The sequence below is a fragment of the Colias croceus genome, chromosome 16 (assembly GCF_905220415.1).
Source record: "Colias croceus chromosome 16, ilColCroc2.1".
In the NCBI taxonomy this organism is placed as follows: domain Eukaryota; kingdom Metazoa; phylum Arthropoda; class Insecta; order Lepidoptera; family Pieridae; genus Colias; species Colias croceus.
In genome coordinates, this window is record NC_059552.1 from 6,835,364 (window position 1) to 6,843,040 (window position 7,677).

At 33.3% G+C, this 7,677-nt stretch overlaps 1 long non-coding RNA gene across 1 annotated transcript; it reads left to right on the plus strand.

Moving 5' to 3' along the window:
• Positions 1–5,910: 5,910 nt before the first annotated feature.
• On the plus strand, positions 5,911–6,757 carry LOC123698572. Its single transcript, XR_006752428.1, has 2 exons — positions 5,911–5,973; positions 6,392–6,757. It is a non-coding gene; the product is annotated as an uncharacterized LOC123698572 (long non-coding RNA).
• The last annotated feature ends 920 nt before the right edge of the window (positions 6,758–7,677 follow it).

Sequence of the window (7,677 nt, forward strand, 5' to 3'; positions counted from 1 at the left end):
TAGGTAACAAAAAAGAATCAGAAGTAATTTCTCCAAGGAATTACGCTTGTCTTTACCTTGATGCAATAAAACAAGATGAACATAGCAGATAAATTAAAAACAATTACATTACTACACACATTGTGAAATGCTGTAAACAGTGACCTCGTATCCCTTCACAATGTAGCGTCAAACGATCATGCATTGTCTTACAATTACCAGGTTTCACAAAATTTGGCACACAACCACTTAACGAAGACCCCTCGTGATGTATCACATGTATTTAAAAGTTCCCTTCTGAACAATTAGACGCGGGTCAACTAGACTGGCTGGACAATTAGTACTGTGTTGATATTACGCCAAGTGCTGCTAATACATTGTGTTTTTTGTTCTTGCTTCTGGTGTAATGTTGGAACAAAGGGGTCGTTGTAGGTGGTGAAATTCGATCGCACGCGACATCGCCGCTCTGGGGAGGTCGAGCAGTATTGCACATTTTCAAAATGTATTATTAAATCTATAAGCGGATATGTATGTGATAAAGTAAGAGTTACATAAAACAATGCATCCCTTATTTACGTACCTAATTAAAATATTGTGTTTCTCATAAATAGTAGAAATTTAAAAGAAGCCTTATACTGTGTGTTGCGTCTAATTAAATAATCCAAGACAGGCTGTTAATAACAGCAATTTCGAATTAAAATATTAAACACGGAACATTATCTCTTAAAAGTGGATGTATTGTAATACTATAATTCCAAATTCCAACCATGTTTGATAAAATGCATATTTCTAAGTGCACAGTCTCCAAATAATTTTATCACCTGAGATAAAATAAGCTAAGTGCAACGAATAAACTAAACTTTGAGTTGAGGCAAACTATAATTTACTTCGAAACATCCATACCATACTTGCTCAGTCTCCCCACACAAGGGCCCGTTGTCCGCGACAAGGCGGCTTTGTGCCGCTAATCACTTTCACGTGCCACTGTCCCTTCAGTACGCCTGCAGCCTGCACTTCCTCGATGTGCATGTGTACTGTGTAGTGTACACTAAGTTGCACTAAATATATAATATACTAGTGGTCCGCCCCGGCTTCGCCCGTGGTACCTACATGTTTAAACTATCCTATCTCTCAAGTTGGATCGAACTGCACATGGTGTGAGAATTTTATTAGGTATAATCGTTTAAGTGGTTTAGGAGTCCATTGAGGACAAACATTGTGACACGAGATTTATATATATTATGATAGACATGCCATTCTCTTAAAAGATTAAACTTTTAGGTATAAATTCGTAATAGTAAGTATTTTAAATGCTGTTACAAAGTAAAAAAATATGAGACACAGTAATATGCTGTCAAATAATTATATAAAGATATGATAGAGGTCAATAATGTCAGAATTAAAAAAAAATAAAGTTAAAGTAGCTACTTAGGTATCTAATGATACCTACGATATGTACCTAATAATCCTGAATTAATAATACATAGTATTAAATTTAAATTGAAATAATTCATACTTATTCCATAAAATAGAGCCAAACTCCCAAAAGTGACCTTTACATTTCGTCGCATTATAAAATCGCAAAATCTTTCTAAAAATAATATTATTGAGCAAGATCCCATCACTAGTAATGGTGCAATAGTGATGTGCTACAACATGAACGCTACCCGTTCCCATCAATGATGTGCATCAATGCACACCAGAGACAATGTTTGCTCATAGATTATAAATCTAGACAGTCTGAAATACTTATTTATGTTTTTTTTTCTAATTGCTGTAAAATATGTAAAATATTAATGTTCGGAAATACCTACATATGTATTAAACTTGATCTATTAGGTTCAAATGTTTTACATAGAATTTTCTTCTTTACCTAACTACCCCTTTCATACGTAAAACGGATGAGTGATGACTTGTAATAATGACGAAAATGTAATACGAAACTCTACAATTTCATCAAATTAAGTTTTTTTAAATTAATACTTACCAATTTAATGAAAATCAGCGTTATTATCACTGAGAAAATAATTCATAATTTCCTACAATTTCCTACAAATTGTCACATCTACCACATTTTCTTGACGTAAATAAGAGTAGACAGAGCGGTGCGCAAAAGGAGGAGTAGCATAAAAAGTAGCTGTCAGGGCAGTCACGAACCGCTTGGACAGCGCACGACGCGTGGGATACTAGAATATAGCAATTACTCATTGATTTAGGTCCAACACAATAACATAATAGAACTACCTACTTATCTAGTGAAATGTACAAGAAATAAAGATAAAATATAAAGCTGTTGTGGAACGGGGGGTTTCGAAATTTGAAATACTGGCTGGTTAGTGGCAGACACAGGCAGAATTCGATGAAAAAAGATTTTAAATTTAGAACATGTTTGTGTAAAAAACACAGAGTAAAAAGAGCGATAAAAACGTCAACAAATAAGTGTGGTGGTGTTTCAAGTTTCGTTAATTTAAAGCTTATAATACTTATAATATCTCAGAAATGTTGAAGCGAATTCAATATTGCCGGGCCACGCAACACAAATATCAACATTTTACTACACAATGTTAAAACGAATGTTTCAAGTTTCAACGGCATATTGATAAGAGCTTAACATTTAGGTACCCCACCCAAACACATAATAAACAAAACAGAGGTGTCCCACAAATGATAGATAAAACTAAAAGAAAGCTATTTCTATTTACACGGTACACAGTACACTTTACCGAAAACACTGATGACATTTTGATGTGGAGCGGACATTCGTACACTGAATTGCTTCGCAGCGGGCCCTCGCCTTGTTTGTACATTGATGTATAGAGCTAGATGTGAACTTGTAAATTGTATTTATTATTTTTTGTAAAGAATATACGAAATAAAGAGAACAAAATATAAATTATTATTTAGCAGAAGTACTATATAGTTACGACTGCCTTACGTTTAACATTCAGAATTTTTTTATTTTGTTGGTCGTACGCCGAATAATTGAATATTTTGCGCATATGTCTCTAAGTTATAAAATAAGTTAAAAATTGAAATAAGTTTCTAAAATAGATATCAAATAGATAGCAATAGGATTCCAGACAGCAATTTCTTTCTGTCTATGTCTGTATCTACATATTTCGTGTAGGTACTCCGTACTCAAGATGTCGCTTCCAATATCTATAATTATATCAGTGTACGTCAAATAAATAGGCAAAAAAGCGACGCGTCCATTGCACCTCCGATCGCTGCGATAATTTTTCAACACACCATCTACTTATTACGATCTTAGGCAGAGCATTAACTAACCTAGCTATATCTATCAACAATTAGAAAATAAACTCTATTGCTTTATGATAAAGTTCAATTTCAATTAAAATGATGATGCGCTAGTTTCAAAATTTGTCAATTAAAATTCGATTCTAGTGGCTAGTAATAAGGTTTATAATAGATTGTGTTGTACCTACAATTTCAAATACACATCGGTCAAAGAATCGTGACCGGACCGTCCCCGGCACCTGACGTTCCGATGTAATTTAGGAACATACATACATAACATGGAAATGGTCGGAATTAATACGTGAAACTACTTTTACTTGTTATAATTAATTAATGTACGATTGATGAAATATAAATGGATTTATAGTGCGGTGTAACGGCGTACTTTGTTATTTGATGGGCGTGGTTGGAAGACATCGGGTATCAATAGTTACGGTTTATATTTTTGTCTAACTTTTACTTACTTTGGTTGGGAAATACAAGGAAGAGATTCAATACAACTAAAACAGCTAATAATTATCTTATAAGTTATTACCTACTTTAAATTACAAATTAGTTAATTGCGCCATTAATATCCTCCGATGTAAAACAAGCAAAAAAAACTCCTAAGTTGCATAGAAGGAATAAAGCTTTCTACTAGTGGTGCGACTATTAACATTAGGTATAGAATTAAAACAACAAAATATTGTTAGTTTAATTTATAATCACTTGCTAACGATAATGAAATACCTACACTGAATTTCAGAACGAAATTAGATCTTGAACACTGAAGAAACTTTACTTAGTTTCCTCATAATCATTATCATATTATTATTGTCCGAATCAAATATAATTTATAATTATTTTATAAACGTTCATGAACTTAAAACTTTGTCTTCGCCAATAACTGTGCATCTATTACTTGAACCTGTTTATAAATAAATTTAAGAAAAGTCGATAATGTTTACAAAATAATTTAACAAAAAACGTGTGTGGCAGCGATGTTTATCATAACAACTTCATTTCACATTCTACATAACATTTTACGTGTCTGAAAGTAGTACGTACGTCAGATATAGGGCTGCCAACATCTCCTTTTAATTACTCTATGTTCCTTTAATATTTAGTATGGAAAAGGGAATAATTCTTGCTAAAACAATTTCTTAATTTTTAAATCCACATTTTAATCTTGATTCGTAATATATTTTTATCATAGTGAATGATAGAACATAAATAAATAGAGATGATCTTCAATAATTTTAGAGATATAGGCATTGTTGTCAACCCTACCACATACGTCACTTGTCATACTAGCCGACCCACGGGATCACGTCAACCGTCAACAATAGTGAAATTTCGTCTCAGCACGATATATTCAAATATCTGTCTGTATGTCATTCGATACAGACGCGCCTGACGTCTTTATGTAGCCACAAATACTTATAAAACATCACAAGTTTGCAATACATTGTACGCAAATATATATCTTACGTTAGAAGCAAAAGGTCGAATTTTGCTTGGCAAATTTATTTCGTAGACTACAAAGAAATTCGTCAAGTGACTATCCGTCACCCTACAACATAACCCTACCAAATTCAGTTGACGTCTCAAACAAGTGTGTTCTACATACTTTAATGCTCTTAAACATATTCGTGTTGGACCCTTTGTCGGGTCGAGTTCTCGGAATGGCGTCAAAATGTTTCAAATCGGTCAAGTGTGATGACTTCTTGTTAGCAAGTGTGTGACAAGATAATGGTTTGATCACATTTCTCCTTTGTTGAGATGACGTCTCACCTTTTATGACCTATGGATATGCCGGCTAAATTATACTGGAATTTCTATAGAGTTTTTTTACTCTTTTGACAACACGCGAGATTGTTTGTCATTTAATAATTAAAAATAATAAGTTGCTTTGGTGCGGCGTTATTAAATATCTTAAGAGATGTAGGTATTCAAACCGAATATAGAGGTATTTTATAGAATTAACAGTATGATAAATTTTCTTGACTGCCTTATGAAACTGCATTAACTTTTGATGTTAACTTTTTATCAATCACGTATACATAGTATAAAAAATAAATAACCAAAGACTGGCTATTATCAAAGACAGCGTCACAAATAATAACTAGCAATTTCCTAAGCACATACAACGATAACCACAGCACTAGATGGAAAAGATAAATAAGAGCAACGAGGTTTGAACACGTTCGAAGTACGTGTAGCATTTGACATTCGGCCAATTATAGGTTATACTGTGGCGTTTCTCACACTAGTTGGACCCAGATCATTGGGTGTTGATCATATGGCCATCGTTAGTAATTTTGTTTGATACACACGGAATTGGGCTGGAGCGAGCAAATATTGGATAGAGAAAGAGGTACAATTTCGTAGAGATTTTGATGGAAATTATCTATTCATAATTCATATATCTAGTAACTAGTGTGGTTAATTTATTTACTCTAACACTGATTTATGATTTATAATTAGACGACGCGGTTAACTTAGCGAATGAGGAATACATTTTAAACATGTAAGTCACAGAAATATATCGAGATAGAAGGAAAGAGTGTATGTACCTCGCGTGGCGAAAAGACGATTAATCATCGTCTTTGCTCGCCACGATGCTCAGTCCGCTCTCGACCGCTCTCAGTGTGTGACGTACTAATGCAAACAGAAAATGACCCCGTGCTCTATAATTAACTGTGCAAACGCCACCAAAAAAGTTAAAGGTGTCAATAAAAATATTTCCTTTCACCTGTAAGTACTTTTTGCCCTAAAATATCTGTTATTACTTACAAAACAATTTATTTTTGTGCTCCGTATTAATTTAATGTAAATGGTAACGGAATGATGCAACTTTTCCATTACGGTTTTAATTTTACACGCCAGACTGGACATGCATTGAAAACCAGCAATGAAAATAAAACATTCCAAACTGTCGAAACGCGGTAAAGGTTGATTTCTCATTTTTCTGTCAAAAATAAGCTTATAGAGTTGTACCCCACGATTTTCAATGCCGATTTCTTAGTCGATTCAAATCGATACCTATTGAAAACAGAAAAATGATAATTATTTTTTAATCCTATAATATTATTGTTAGGTAAGTATATCGATGGTTTAAAATATATTTACTATATTATACTAATTATATTTTAAACCATATAATTTGTTTCAGTTTTCCGAAATATTCTCTTGTGAAAAAATAAATGGATTGAAGCAACGGGTCGTAAAAACTGGTTTCCTACGAAACACAGGCTGATTTGTTCCATACATTTTCACGAAGATACGTTTACTGGCCCATCAAAGTTTCGGCGAATAATGTTAAGTGGTTGAGGAGTTCCTTCCCTCTCTATCATTAGCTCAGCACCATGATACTAGAATTTTATATTGTCACCTGACTTGCACATGTATGCAAACTTTCAGCTCAATAAGTTGAGTAAAACTACTTTAATATTCAATTGCAAGATTTGATACATACATACATTCATATACACATGCATACTAATGAAGTTTAAGTTAATAAAAAGCTTGTAAAAATTAACATACATTTTTATTCTCATTATTCTGTCAAGGTCAAAATCGATTCCCAATTCGATTCCATAAAATGTTTTAACTGCCTACTTAGTTTCTATTTAATTATTTTGACGTTGTGAACATCACTAAAAGACTCGCGTGATGTCAAAATACCTACGCAAAATGTTACACGGTCGGTTCTCATATAAATCGACGAACTATTTCCTTCTATCTCGATATAGTTCTGTGATGTAAGTAGGTATAAATAAAAAAAAAATACAATCAATTCGTTATTTCTTACGTTGATACTTACAAAATTACATAACTGTCAAAATTAGTTTAAGAGAAGTGAAGTTCCATGTCCCTTAGTGGGGTAAGGGGCAGATGCATTATACCTACATCTGTTTCACTGATCGATTTTTTTTAGGGACAAGTAGGTGATCACGATCAGCCTTCTGTGTCCTACCAGACCGAGACATTTTTTTTCATCGTCTCCACCGGGAATCGAACCCAGGAAACCTCGGTGCTATGCTCATGCGTCAACCACTGTACCAAGGAGGCGGTCAAAATTATTTTTCTTTTTTTTGTTCCTGCTCTTCATTTTTATTATTCGTATGTATCTCGTTCTATGGCAACACTATAACATTTCGCGCCATTTCTCGCTCTTATATTGGTAGCATGTAAGTACCCGATGGCCACGATTTTAAAATTGATTCAGATTCTTTAGCACGACCTGGGTTCTTCTATTTTTATGGCATAACCATTCGATTTGTTTCGTAACCTTAATTTTACACAACTATCTTGTGATTTTGTTTCCTGTGTGTGAACGAAGCATATTTTATAACAGCATAGAGAAACAATAATATATGTATTTATAATTTTTTTTACTTTCTTCCCTAGATAAAATTAGTATTGTAAAATCAAGCACCGTAATAACAAAATTTTTTA